This window comes from Microtus pennsylvanicus, chromosome 12 (assembly GCF_037038515.1).
Source record: "Microtus pennsylvanicus isolate mMicPen1 chromosome 12, mMicPen1.hap1, whole genome shotgun sequence".
Classification (NCBI taxonomy): Eukaryota; Metazoa; Chordata; class Mammalia; order Rodentia; family Cricetidae; genus Microtus; species Microtus pennsylvanicus.
Window position 1 is genome coordinate 54,203,455 of NC_134590.1, and position 15,186 is coordinate 54,218,640.

The 15,186-nt window shown below is 42.5% G+C and overlaps 1 protein-coding gene across 3 annotated transcripts in view; it reads right to left on the reverse strand.

Annotated features, from left to right (window-relative positions):
* The window catches only part of C1qtnf7 (C1q and TNF related 7), a 96,826-nt gene that overhangs the window by 11,133 nt on the left and 70,507 nt on the right, over nucleotides 1-15,186 (reverse strand). The window contains exon 1 of one of the 3 annotated variants that reach the window (XM_075943054.1): nucleotides 12,704-12,803. The exons of 1 other annotated variant lie outside the window; for it this stretch is intronic. The gene's annotated coding sequence lies outside the window, so the exon portion shown is untranslated. Of the gene's footprint in view, nucleotides 1-2,041; nucleotides 2,095-12,703; nucleotides 12,804-15,186 lie in introns of those variants that run through there. One more of the 3 variants, XM_075943055.1, reaches the window with a different exon arrangement.

Genomic DNA, 15,186 nt, shown 5'->3' on the forward strand with positions numbered 1-15,186 from the left:
TGCTCCACCAGACTTTTCCTGACTAAAAACGTCGAGGCAGCAATACAACTGCATATTTCCAGCATCATTTCCCGAACAACCCATTCTCATCAACTGCCCAGAATTCAATGCATCACACGGAATTTGGTTGTTTTGACTGAGAATAAACCACATGAGTCAAAACTTTACATTATAATGACTTTGGACAGCTTGGAAAGACATAATTTGCACAGCATAAAACTAATCAAAGTATACGGCTCAGCACACACGATAAGCCAACCTTAAGATATGTTTAAAATCCTCAGGAGAAAACATCTCCATTAGCAGTCCCCTCTCTTGCAATATGCTCTCAAGCATTGGCTTGAATTATGTAAATTTATGTAGACTATGTACTGGCATGTATTTTATTTCCACTTTTATGCTTCTTTGGACTTAGAAAATCAAAGCTTTGGATATAATGCTAATCTCAGACAGGCCTTGAATGCTAAATGTAAATGGCTTTCTACCCTAACTTTTTCTTTAAGGATAGCAAAGTGACAGATCCTTTTAGATCTTAAAACATACATTTAAAAACATATGTATATTCTAGACTTTTCATGTAAGTATGTATTCTGAATCTTTAAGGGAGGATGTAGCATGCTATTTATTTATTTATTTAATAGAATCCTTTCTTGCCAAACTAGCCATAAGAAACACTTGGGGAGGCATTGATTAAGTCAATGCAAAGACTGAGCCTCTAGAAAATATATGTGTAGCTAGAGTACATATATATTCTTAGTAAATAGCGTGATTGTTGTTCTAAGACTAGAAGATGCTATTCATGAGAACACAAATGCTGGAGAACACGTCAAAGACTCAAACATGGTGAAGTAGGCCCACTTCTGGGAGTATACCACAAAGAATTAAACACAGGGACTCACACTGATATTTGCATCCTCATGTTCACGGCAACAGCACTCACAGCTGCTGAAAGGGGCAACCTGAGTGTTCACTAACAGATAAACTGTAACAAGCCTATGCAACAGCTTGAAAAATCACAAGACATGTTGATGAATGCCACAACACGGATGGGCTTTCAAGGCTTTATGCTCACAAAAGACTCAAGTCAGAAAAACAACAGATCCTATAATACTCCTTTCATTCAACTCGCCTAGACAAGTCAGAGTCACACAGAGACAAAACTTTTAAAATTCACAGAATGGCACAGCTAGGATTTGAACTAACATCTTGTCGCAAACACTGAGTGTTCATCTATTACCTCATGACAGAAGACTGGATTTGATTAATTCAAGTTCAAAATACGCTTTGCCTGGAAATCATTAGGAAGAGGAGAGGTTATTGAGGAGGGCCAAAATGTGACCTCTCCTTGGCTTCTGAGGTAGGCATTGCTCAATATCAGAATCTGTTCTTCTAGCTCCACTAGGAGGGACTATGAGCTAGGGACAGGAACCCCAGTTCCTTCTCTGATGAGCCCCCTAGCTTCATGCAGCTCCCATTTTCCTACGTGGAACTGATTTTCTGATTTAAATGAAATCCCTTCTCCTGGACCTCTGCAGGTCCCTTCAAGGCCACACAATTGGTTTTTATAGTATTTGCTTGTTCATTTTCATATCAAAACGTAAACTTCCTATTGCTGACATATATGACAGGCTGAGCTACAGCAGAGGCTCAACAATTTGAATGAGAAAATACATGTTTATTAGGATTTTGTACAACAGCTCATGATTTATAGTCTTGGCTCCTTTGTGTAAAGCACTATGATGGGAGAACAGTGAAAAAAGAAACCTGGATATTTGCAAAATTCTTATGATCTATAGACTAACCCCTAGTTCATATCACCCACTCAACGACCCCTTTGTGATGGGTCCCAAAGCAGCCAAGGGCCAGAGACCATTGTCCAAGGCCAAGAAGCCAGTGCCTGATAGATTCAGAGCTAGGTCTTTACTTCCTGGACCCTTCCTAAAGAGCTACCTGCTTACTGAGCTAAAGACTCCATCATAACGGAGATGGGCCATGATCTCTACATTTGCCAAAGTTCTGAAAAAGAGAATAAACACCGTACCGTGCTCTGGGAGGGTAGGTTGCTGCAGGATCCCCAATGTACAAAAGTCAGGATCTTTCCTAAGAGCTCAGTGAGAAACTTGCTTTGGTACCAAACAGAATAGCAGGTCCAAATTCTCAAAGATTTCCAAATAGTTGCGCTAAAAATAATCTTCTCGCTTAGTCCCAAAGAGCCAGAGGCCCTGGAAGTCATTCATCCAGCGAGGCTCAACTCAGGGATCAGTTAAAATTATGGTTTTGTTTGGGACCAGCTGTAAGTGCCGGCTTTTCTTGACTGGTACGTTTGGAAGCTTACCATCTCTCTTGCTGTGGCCTCTTTTAAAGATTTGCTTATTTAATTTTTTTTTCCTCTTTTCACTGATTTTCCAATAGGATGGTTCCGGGAAAGAAATTACTCACTGACTGGAAATTGGTTATTAGCCTAGAGAAAAGTATCATTTACTACGTGGGGGCTTTTAGGTGGGGACCAAGAAGCATCATCCTCACTCTTGGCAAACAAGGCAGGAAGCAGGCCTTTCATTCTCTGTATTGCAAATGAGAGGGCTATGAGCACTGTATTGATGTTTTCTTTGTTCTTAGCTGAATAGACAAATGATTGCATGTGTCGGGAGATGGATATATAGGCTCCACTGTTGCTTGACAACATTTCCTAACAAGTCCAAAGGTATGGTGTATCTCTAACGCCCAAGCAGTTCACTGTTACAGCAATCAGCATCCTTGTCTGACATGTCTTTCTTATATCTCCTTGGCAACAGCCATCTGTAATACATGATGTCAGTTATGGAAATCAGGTGATTAAAAAAAAAACTCATTTTATCCTCCTAATTCTTCCCAACAGTAAGGATTCTAACTGAAACAGGTTTTCGTTTTTGTTTTCTGTTATGTTTCCCTAGAGTCTTGGAATTGAATACTGATCGCAGATTTGACCAAAACCAGGAATGGATCTTCATTCTGATGAGATTTACATTACGTCTAGGTACCCGTCCTCCAGGCTGGAGGGTAGATCCTTTAAATTTGTTGACTTTCAGAACTTGAACACCATCATGGCATGAACAAAGTCTTAAACATCAGACAGCTAATTTATTTTCTAAATCAGTGTCGACTCCTACAAAGAGTCTCTAGGTTTACTTCTCAGCCTCAAATAAAATGCTCATGCTTTATTATTTCTAGGTTGTCTTACGATTCTTGACACGCACTAATAAAGTGCATCAAGTTTCAGCCATGGAAAGCTTAATTTTAGGTGATGCAGCTTCATAATTGATTAATTAATTATTGTGTTTTTTATGACGACTTCTTTGATGTTTTTTTCCTCACTGGAATAGAATGATATCTGAGGTTAACACACAGTAATTGTGTGCATTAAATGATGTTCCATGTGGTATTTTCACACACGTCTACATCTTTCTCTGATCAAATCCAGTTGTTGCTTTTCCATCTTCCTGATACTACAGAACTCAGCCTGTATTAGCTACTGCTACTCTATACTGTGTTTACTGTCATGTAGCCCTGGTTGTCCGGAAACTCACTCTGTAGACCAGCCTGGCTTTGAACTCACAAATATTGGCCTGTCTGTCTTCCAAGTGCTAGGATTAAAGGCATGCACCAATATACCCTGGCTAGTGTTCAACATATTTTATGTGCAAATATTTCTCATGTATTTAAAGGATCATAGTATTTTATGCCATTTAATATTTGATTTTTGCCCTTTCTAAAAATCACTTTTCATTTCACATAATTTAACACAATCTGTCTTCCTTGAACTTTTCTCTCCAGAGAAAATGAACGTTTGGAATACCTTCTTAGCATGCTCAGAGCTCAGATGTAGACAATACTTTTAGTTCTATTTCATGCAGTTATTTTCACACTTATTTCAGAAGCACTGGTAAAAAGTTATGGGAAGAAAACAGGCTGAAGGGAGCCTTGGCTTAGATTAACACCTCAGATTCCATTTTTATTGGCTATTTGCCTCAAGGCCAAGGTCTTACTGTGGTTTTTTTTTCCCCCCTAAACTTATAATTTTCTCTCTCAGTTCATACTATTACTTTCTTAAAGTTTTGATTTACTTTTCAAATTAATTCAGTTCAACTCATTCAAATCCATCCAGTGTTGAGAGAACATCAAAAGCATTCTGGTAACCCAAGCTCTCAAAAAAGAGAAAAATGAAGTCCATAACTGTAGTTGCTACAATTTCCTCCAGTTGCCAATTTGAAGCTACAGCATGACATTCACAAAATACAAAATTGGTAAGTTGCGTGCAGAAGTGGCCTGCAATGGTGGATCTAAGGTGGTTCATTATACCACTGGACACACACACACACACACACACACACGTTATTTTGCTAGTAACAGAATTGCTTTTAAAAGATGGTTCCAGATGATAGTTATTGAGCAGATGAAAAGCATTAGGTCTTTCAATCCTCACTATATCCTCTTGTTCTCCTTTAAGTACCACAGGGATCCTGATCCATAGTTAGCATGTCCCAACACGATACCTATTTTCTTCCTAGGATGTGGCTAACTGTATGAAACCACGTTTTTGCACTCAACAGTTTACAGCGTTGTGGGCCTCACAAATTTGTTCTTTTCCTCCTCTCCACAGGAACACTGAGCTTGAAATCAAATCTGTTATTCTAGCCTTAGAGTTTTGCTTATATTTCTTGTGGCTTTAGGTCCGAATGACCCAAATCCTCTCCAGCCCCTTTCTCCATCTGTTTATTTTCATCTTCCTTATCACTCTCTCCACCAGAATCTCTCCATGATACTTTCAAACATTTATGAGACTCTCTCTTGAAGTCTCCTAACATGTTATTCAGACGTTTCTATGAATCCTACTTCTGTGGTTCTACACCAGATCTACTAAACTAGCATATCAATGGATAAGGATAAGATATTTTCTTCAAAGGTCTCTGGGTGATTCTGATGGGTAGCCTGGCATTGGGAACTTTCAGCTGTCACTCAACTTATTCTCTGATTCACAGCTTCGTCTTGTCCTCATACTGTCTGGTAGTCAGGGGCTGAACGCTTGGCTTTCAGCAAACACAGAGAATGCTTATAGAGTCAAAATTGAATGGAGAAGACAGCCATCCATCCAAGAGTCCCAGAACTGTGCTTGACAGGACCTTAAGGATGCCCATCATCCCCATCATCCTGGAATTCCAGTTGAGAACCAAAGACAGAAAAAAATGGACCATTAATGTCTAAGTACCTCCTGAAAGCTGACTGAAAATCAGAAGTTTCTGCCATCCACTCTCATCTATTTTCAATGCATGATTGACAAGAAGCCAAAGGAAATCACTGGACAGATTAGGGGGAGCCAGCAGGAAGAGGGCTGCTGCTGGTTCCTTCTTCATATTGGGTGATACCTGAACAGTAGCTGAAAGGTTGGCAGGTGTCTGCTCAGAGACGGCAGGAAGTTCTTCTCCCAGCCTGGGAGTCTTCCTTGATTCCAGACACTAAACATTTAGAAGATGAAGGTTGCTTGAGAAGAGAGGGCAGAGAAGGCCTAGCTATGCAGAAGGTAGTATTCCAGGGTGTGAAAGCACTGAGAAGTTAGATGGAGCTAGACTATCTACACTAGGTCTTTGGCTACAATGGGGAGTTTCCCCAGGACATAGACACTGAGCTGGTCCGGTAACCTCATTGGACATCAGTTTGGAAGTAAATTGTCCATATCGGGATGTTGTGAAGAATGGGGTTCCAAGGATATCTTTGGTGACCTGCTAAAGTACTTCACTTAACAGAGTCAACATTTAAATACATGGGGCAGGTAGCAGGAGTGTGTATAAATGCCACTTAGGTAATCTGATCATTTTCTTCCAACTCTCTTCTGAGCTGACTGTAGAGGTGCCAACAGTGGGAAGGACTTGGTGGTGACAGGAACCAGGTGGTGGAAGAGCATTCCATACTGAGTTGAAGCTATGGAGAAAGACCAGGTTTTGTATTGGGTTGAAATAGATGTTTTTACAATTAGTATTTGAAGGTGAATCAAACAGACTGACTGAAATGTTCATGTGCTTAATATTAGCAGGAAGCTGAAGAATTTGCTTGTTAGATCATGAAAAGGCAGGCAGGGTTCAAACAATGAGTGGGAGAAAGATGAGCCTGTTTCTTATTTATTTTGTGTGAAGAACAGAATTTTAATCAATTCATAAACTTTGGAGAGCGTTCAGAAAGCACAGAGAAGGGATCGCCGGGTGTTTGTGAAACACAGGTAACACCTTTGAGTGTATGGACCAAAGGATCTCTTTCTAAGGGAATGAGATGATCTAAATATGAAACAGGAGTAAGAGAAGCAGGAAAACACTGCCAGACTGAGAAAACACTACATCTGAGTGTCTGGTGCAAAAGAAGATGAATGGGAAGAGCCAATGAGCATGGTGGTGATCCTGGACCATGTAGGCTCTGCTCACATGGAAGGTTCTGCTTCTTATCTTGGGTTAGGTAGAAGTTCCTGAAGGGCAGTGAGCAGGCACTAGGGGAGGATTGCTGGCTTTCCCTCCATGCTGCTGATGAAGAAGGCAGAGCCGGTGGCTGCTGCCACTCTCTGGCTTTATAAAGTGACCTAAAATAATGAAAGGTGTAGCTGGCTTTGAGCTGGACCTACTTTCATTGTAGGGAAAATGTAGGTTCAGAGAAGTAAAGGGGTTTTTGAAAAGGCAACACCCTGGGTCAGCAAAGGAACAAGTGTACTACGCATTGCCCTAGGTTCTGAGCATACAGGTTTGAGAGGAAAAAGCTAAGATCAGGCTTGAATCCAGTGGGGGTTTTATATATAAAAATTCCTGTATTTAAATTTTGAAAGTGTTTGTATGTAAATCTCTTGCAGAAATGGAGAAAACGATTGGGAGCCGCAATACAATACAAGTGAGAAAACCAGCTTCTACTTTGAAAGGATTTGCAGGCAAGTATGGGAAGCCAGATTTTTTTGTGCCTAAGTTTTACCAGCTATAGATCCAGGTGAAACATGTACACCTACAAAAGGGAGTCTTGAAAAATATTCCTCTCTCTCCCTCTTTCTCACTGTATGTGTGTGTGTGTGTGTGTGTGTGTGTGTGTGTGTGTGTGGTGTAAGCATATATGTGCAGGTGCACAAAGAGACCAGAATAGGGTGGTGGATCTTCTTGGGCTGGAATTACAGGTGATTAGGAGCTACCCAGACACTGGTGTTAGGAATTAAACTCTGGTTTTCTGAAAGAGCACCAAGTACTCTTACTTACTGAGTCATCTTTCCAGTCCCTCACAGAGCACCTTTAAATAATAATCCTGATTTATTCATTCTTGCACCACCCATATACAGCCAAAGACTAGAGTTCAGAAATTCTCAATACATGTTTACTGAGTTAACAACCAATTCTAATCAAATGTGATAATACAACGGAAAAACTGCTTGGTTTCTGGACAACCACTGATAAGCATGGGTCAAGAATCAAAGAAATAATTTCTTGCTGGGTGATGGTGCCGCACGCCTTTAATCCCAGCACTCGGGAGGCAGAGGCAGGCGGATCTCTGCGAGTTCGAGACCAGCCTGGTCTACAGAGATAGTTCCAGGACAGGCTCCAAAGCCACAGAGAAACCCTGTCTCGAAAAAACAAAAAACAAACAAACAAAAAGAAATAATTTCTTTTTTTTGCTATAAAACTGCCTGTTATCTCTCACCTGATGCTTCTCCATCTTGGCAAGAGTTTTCTTACTGTGACACAATGGTCTTGTACCCTGTAAAGATTTGTCACTTGTATTGGTTTAATAGAATGCTGATTGGCCAGTAGCCAGGCAGGAAGTATAGATGGGTGACCAGAACAGGAGAATTCTGGGAAGAGGAAAGACTCAGGCTGCAGTTGTTACTCAGACCAAGAGGAAGCAAGATGAGAATGCCTCACTGATAAAAGATACCAAGCCACATGGCTAACACAGACAAAAATTACAGGCTAATTAGTTACTTAGAAGCCTGAGCTAATAGGGCCAGTCAGCTTATAATTAACGTAAGCCTCTGTGTGTTTCTTTGGGACTGAAAGGCTGTGGGACAGGGTAGGACAGAAACCTCTGTCAACATTTTCCTTCAAGTCTGTGGCTAAAGTGAAGCTAATAATAAATTAACAATATCACTTGTCTGTTTAAAAACTATTCTAATGATTAAATACACTCTATCCCCTTTGACTCAAAGAAAATTCAAATCAATGATGACAAAGAACACACGGTGGGCAAAGGTATTGAGTATATAACATTTGGTAGGCATCTACCTACGTTATAAGTGGGTTTAGAACTTGCTAGGCAATGGCAGTGCTGATGTTCTGGTTGAAACCAGGTACTTGATTTGAAAACATTTTGACTGGAACTTCAGTTACATTCTAGGGGGAAAAGCCCTTCACAGTGAGGCCGACAGCAGCCATGTGTGACAATGAAGGAGACAGCTTTCTTGTATTGAGGGCTTGCTAGGTGCCAGGCGCTGGACCCAGGACATGGCCTTTGTTTATTTTCCTAAAAGCTGGATTTTTGTATCTCATTTCAACCTTCATGAGGACAAGGAAAGAGGACAGGAAGCTGCAGCTGCCCAAGAGTAAGCCACAAGTGAATATTATAATCCCCATTCCACATCCACGTAAGCTGTAGCTTCAGGGGGGTAAGTGTTGGAGCCGAGATGAAGAGCTGAGCTTCAAGGGAAACATCTTCCAGTCCCAAGTTTCCATCGTAATTGCCTCTCCATGTCCAGCTAGATGGTGGGTGGGACACAGGCAGCCAAGAAATGCTTCTGGGATTTTCATTCTGGCCATGGCTCCATGGGTAGATTCTAGGTGAGGTAAAGAGGAGGAGTTCCTCCCAGGCCAGCAGGGCAAGTCTGGCTTCATTCAGAATGACACCTGTGGCCAATGCCCCCAATGAAGGAAATACGAGATGCCAGAAGGGATGAGAGACCTGGGATCTCACCTCAGGCTGTACGAGGAAACGAGGAAACCGGCAGCTCCTGGCAGCCAGCTAACAAAAGCCTTCAGCTCATTAAATATAAAAAGGAATTGGTTCCAGAGCTTCTTGTTATGCAAACCTGGCCAAGGTAAAGGGAAAGAACCAGAAGTGCAAATGGAAGGGGGGTTGCTTTCCACCATGTAGGTGGCATTGGGTGCAATGTGAGACCCACCTTGCTCTTGGTCCCCCCCCCCCCCCCCCCCAGAATGCACGGGCAGCCAGAAGTCTGCTTACACCTCCACTGAGAGAGGGGCAGCTCCTCCTCTGCTTGTGGAAAAGCACAGTCGCTGCATTGCCCATAGGTGGCGTCCAGGGAAATACATTTGTGGGCCAGGATAGGGCCTGTCCGAAGGGCTTCAATGGGGTACTGTGTATTGACTGGGATCCCAGTTTGAAGACATCTAGGAACACCTGCTTATGCAGCACTGTCTTTATCCCCACCATAGTCAGTCTTGACTACTTAGAGAAGTAAGAAGTAGGTTGTATTATCATTTTACTGCCAGCGTAGAAACAGGCTTCAAATGAGAGAAACAGTCCAAAGCCTTGCAGCCGTGTAGAGATAAACATGGCCTGGAAAAACAGGCTTTTCAGACCCCGCCCTCTAGCTTAAAATGGGAGCAGTGATGACTTGAGACACTTCACGAGAAGTGGCTCATGCTGTGTACGGCACACAGTGGGTGCTGGGTAAACTTTAAACGGTGACTAGTGCACTGCAGTTTTGGCTGTTGGCCTTGGATAAGTGCTATCATCTGCATGTGTGTCTTCTGTCTGTCTTTGCCCCACACTTCTGAAAATCATTCAGAGGCCCTTCTTCAGCTCCAGGAGAGTCACTCAGTGATCCTGCTTAACAGTGAGCATTTTATGACAGTATGTATAAAAACAATAACCACATAGGTGATGCTTTATGCTTACTATTTAATACTTATAATAATAATATTAATAAAAGTCTATTGAACTCATTTCTTTCCATACATTTCAGGTCTATTCAAATGTTTTGGCACTTTTAAATATCTCTTCCAATAGTGGGAGACACATGGTCCCTGCTTGGCCTTCTGCTAAAAACCTGTGAGGCCTCTTGGCACTGGGGCCTATGAGTGGCAGCCAAGGGCAGTGTCAAGAGCTGCCATAGACCCAACAAAGGCACTCTTAGAAGAGTGTGGTATCTCTTGCATGAACTACCCCTTTATCCAAAACAATGTCCTCACAGACTATGTCATGTGGGGAGATCTGGGAAACCTCACAAGCACTCACCGTGTGCCAGGGAGGATTGGGTATCACAGACCGACAGAGACAAACAGTGACATGTTCTCCTGGAGTCTGAGTTAGCAGACTCTCCAGGCCTGCTCTCTGCTCATGGACATTTCACTGTGGCAGTAGCTAGAGTGGGACGCTTGGCTTTAGGCCAAAGTCATTGTTGTCAGCCTTGGACCTTAGGTAAAAAAGTCAGGTTATGGCGCTATCTTCTGGAAACAGTATTCTTGTCTATAAAGTTAAATTTTTAAAATACCCAAATCATTGTGTATGTGCATGTGCATGTGTGTTTGTGTGTGTGTGCGTATGTGTAGTGCATGTGCGTTTGTGCGTGTGTGTGTGTGTTATGTTCATCATTTAGAGGACTAAAGTTATGTGGTTTTTAGGGAAACTGATGTCACTGGAGATAATCCTATTAGGTGAATTGAGCTAGTATCTGAAAGATAAATACGTGTTTTCTCTCTTTTGTGATCCTAGATCTTATATAGATGCATAAAATCATGCATGTATCTGTGACATGTAAGCAGAAGGGAAACTGTCTCAGAGGACAGAGGGGACTAATATGGATGGAGGGAAAAAGGAGTTACTCATGACCTGGAAGCCACCAGATGTGGGTGTTGGGAACTGAACTCTAGTCCTCTGGAAGAGCGGTATCTGTTCCTAACCACTAAGCAATCTCTGTAACTGCCACTTGAAAAACTTTTAATCCATGCTAGGGATCCAACCCAGGGTCTCACAAAGGTAAGCACTCTATCACTGACTTTAAGCCAGAAGCATTCCTCTATGTCCCTACTAAGGGTAAGGCATGCATGGCTTTGAACACTCCACCTGGGACCTAGATGTGTGCTTTACTCTCCCCAAGAGATACTTCTTAATTTCTTAAGACCCGAAGGACCATTGTGAGGTGTCTAGGAAGATGGGGTTTGGTTGGGGTGGAATGGTCGCTCCAGGTAGAACTTGAATAAGAGCCTGATGCTAAATTAAGGCAACCAACCAGGAAGTTTGGCAAGAATGAGGGGAAACTGGAGAGACCAGAAGGGATTGGATGCAGGAGAGATACTGTGGTGCATGGACACCATGGCTGGAACCGAATCTTTATGCATCAGAAGGCTGTAGGGCTTGGGCTGGATCTTAGGGACAATAAGAAATCAGCAGAGTATACCCGGAAGAAAGGAGACCTCATAGCACATTATAATCATGTCATGGGCTGCTATCTGGTGTAGGAGTTGGAAGAAGCAGGGATGAGGGGAAGAGAGCTCTTGGTAGTTAGCACTCTTGGGCAAGGATGGGCAACAAAATTATGCAACTACCAGCTATGCTTCAAAAGTAACAGGATCATTTCAGGCCACTTTGGCTCAAATCTACAAGTGTGTGTGTGTGTGTGTGTGTGTGTGTGTGTGTGTGCACTTTACTCCTAATAATTCCTACTAATATTTTACAAAGTTTTTGAAAACAGATATACATATATTGCCTTTTACCCCAACACTTTACAGATGCAGCATAATTGTCATAAGAAATTGATCACATTTATTTTAAATACATTCCTCTTAATGAAAATTTATAAAAAGGCAAGGTACAAAAATATAAAACTACTTACAGTTCTATTTTTCAGAATACCACCATTGTCATTTTGTATTACTTTCGTGTATTTTTGCTCTGTGTGTGTGTGTGTGTTCATTAAACTTTTGCCATCACTGGTACACTGTGTTTGGCTTCTCTTTAACCTAACAGTACATCACAAGGATTCTTTCCTATTAGGTTTTGGAGCCAAACAATATCCATAAAGTCGTCATTTTATAATTTATTTAATATTCTTTTCGATGATTGCACAATGAGGCTGTTTCCATCTTTCCTATCCTGAATGAGATTGCAGGGACTGTTTTTGTGCCCAAGCCTTCATCCATATTTAGGATTATTTCTTTGGGAGTGTTTCCCAGAACTGGAATTACTGGGTCAAAAGGTTTGCATGTTTTATGTCTATCTTGGTACATGCTGCCAAATGGCGTTGCAAATGGCTGTGTGAATTTATACTGCCCCATTGCTGCATAAAAGCAAAGCCTCGGGAACTGCAAGCCCCCCACCCCCCACTAGGCGTTTTTGTCCCCAAAGCACTGACAAAGCTGTAACGTAATTTGGAAACTACTACCGCAATGACACTGATCCCCACTGTGGGGACGTCCAGCCTTGTTCCCCAGTACTCTGGCAATTGTGCCATGTCTGGATTAGCATCTCATAGGTCATTTGTCTTGAATGCCCCATGTTGTAATAGGAGCGGCGGGGCTGTGTCCCCAGCACCCCGGCTGCCTGGCTAGCTTATGCCCGAAATAACAACACACAAACTATATTCATTTAATCACTGCTTGGCCCATTTCTATCTAGCCTCTTCTAGGCTAATTCTCACATATTAATTTAACCCATTTATAATCATCTGTGTAGCACCCCTAGGTGCGCTTACCGGGAAGATTCTAGCCTACATCCATCCTGGGTTGGAGCTTCATCGCGTGTGTCTGCCCGGGAGCGGGGCATGGCATCTCTGCTGAGGCGTCTGCTCCCGAGAGCTGTGGAGTCTGAGCTCACTTCCTTTTCCTCCCAGCGTTCTGTTCTGTTTACTCCTCCCACCTATCTTCTAACCAATGAGGGCCAAGCAGTTTCTTTTTATTTAACCAATGATCTTCCTCCATCAGCCCCAAGTGCCACACAACCTCAGGAGAGGACAGACCCTGTTCATTCGCAACCTCATACAGCTGTCACCATACCTGGCTCATGGCAGGTGTGTAGGAAGAATTGGACACGGGTGAGGATAACACCTTCTGCCCAGGGTAATGATTCTCAACCTTCCTAATGCCGGGACCTTCTAATACAGTTATTTATGTTGTGGTGATCTCCCAACCATAAAACTATTTTTGCTTCTATTTCATAACTGTAATTTTGCTACGGTATGAATCATAATATGAATATTTTCCGATGATTTTAGGTGACCCCCTAAGGGATATCACCATCTCATTCTTTCCACAGATTGGCACTGGCAGGATCCCATTTAGCTTTGTGCTGGAACATAGCAGCCACCCTCTGGTGAGGCCATGTCTCAAGGGCACCAGAACCCTTCAGCCTGTGGCTTTTTATATGCTTTTGTTTTAAATAAAAAACATTTATTAAAAAGCCCCCAATTAGTTATTTATTTAAATCATGTGCATGTGTGTGAGACTGAGTGAGTGCAGGTGCCCATGGAGACCAGAGGCACTGGATTCTGGTGGAGCTGAAGTGACAGCGGGTGATGAGTTGCCTGATATGGTATGCTAGGAATTGGACTCCACTCCTCTGCAAGAGCAGTAAGTGCTCTTCACTGCTGAGCCGCCTCTCAAAGCAACAATCCCATACCCTTCCTTGTGGTCAAGAGGTCACGTGACTGCTGGATAGCCTCAAGAGTCTGATGTCATGTCCTTCCCACAACGACGGACTTCATCTCCTCTGGAACTGGAGGCAAAAAGCAACCCTTTCTCCTTTATGTTGTTTTTACAGAGGGCTTTATCACAGCAGCAGCAGCAAAGACACCAATATCATCATGTACTGTGAAGTCGCTGTGCAGGGCTGTGTTTTGTTTATCCATGTAGATATCATCGACCATACTGCACTTCAAATTCATGTGGCATCATTTCTACCCCATATACATATCCCTTGTATAGATGAATAAACATAGCATAGGATGGCACAGCACAGCCTAGCCTAGCCTAGTATAGCACAGCACAGCACAGCCTAGCCTAGCCTAGCACAGCAGAGCACAGCCTAGCCTACCCTAGCACAGCAGAGCACAGCCTAGCCTACCCTAGCACAGCAGAGCACAGCCTACCCTACCCTAGCCTAGCCTAGCCTAGCATAGCATGGCATAGCATAGCCTAACATAGCCTAGCATAGTATAGCATAGCATAACATAGCATAGCGTAGCCTAACAAGGGCAGCTGCATTCAATACAGTCACGTCACAATGTAATGGTAGAGCTGTGACTCAGATTCAAGTGTGCCAATGATGACCCTGTGTGTGAGATCTTTACCTCCCTCCAGGCTTAAATATTATGGAAGCCAGGGCCTTGTTTACAGTGCTACAGAGTTGAAACCCGTTCACAAGACAATAGGCAGCAGGTAGGTATGTGAACCTTGAGTTAGTATGTTTGTTTAATAGAATATGATTGCATCATAGAAAGGAATGAACTACTGGCATATGCTGTAACATAGATAAGTCTTAAAAACATGTTGCTCAGTGAAAGTTACAATGGGACCCATGCTCCGTGAGTCCACATTTATATGATTTATCCAGAATAGGAAAGTCCAGAGTGAGAGAAAGCTGATTGAGAGTTGGATGGAGTGGAGCATAGAGGTGCTTACTGCTTCATAGGTGAGGGTCTTGTGCTGGGAGGGTGACCATGTGTTAATGGAGAGACTACTGTACTACACTGCTAATATATAAAATGCCCCATAAAATGTTTTTCCTGACATGTGACTCACTTAGCAAGATGATGAATGATTAAGAATACATAGGAACGAAACACTCCAGCTTCAGGTTAAAGATTTTCTAAGGATCAGGAAATGGGTACAAGGTGGACCATTTTCAGCTAAACCTGTAACCTCCAGTCTCATCTTATCTGCTCCTTTCCTCTCTTCTCTTCTCCTGCCCTCACTCCCCCTCCCTTCCTCTCCCCTTCTTCTCTTTCATCTTTTTCCTCTTTCCTCCCCCATCCTCTCCCTTCCTATTTTTCCTTCACTTCCTGTCCTCCCCTTTTTTTTCTGTTCCTATTTTATCTTTTTGATTGTTTTTATTTTTTTTTCCCTGAGACAAGTTCTTGCTCTGGAGTCCAGGGCAGCCTTGAACTTACGCTTTGGCTTTCTGAATCCTATAATTATAGATAGGTGCCACCATTCCTGACTCAAAATGAAGCAATTTTAG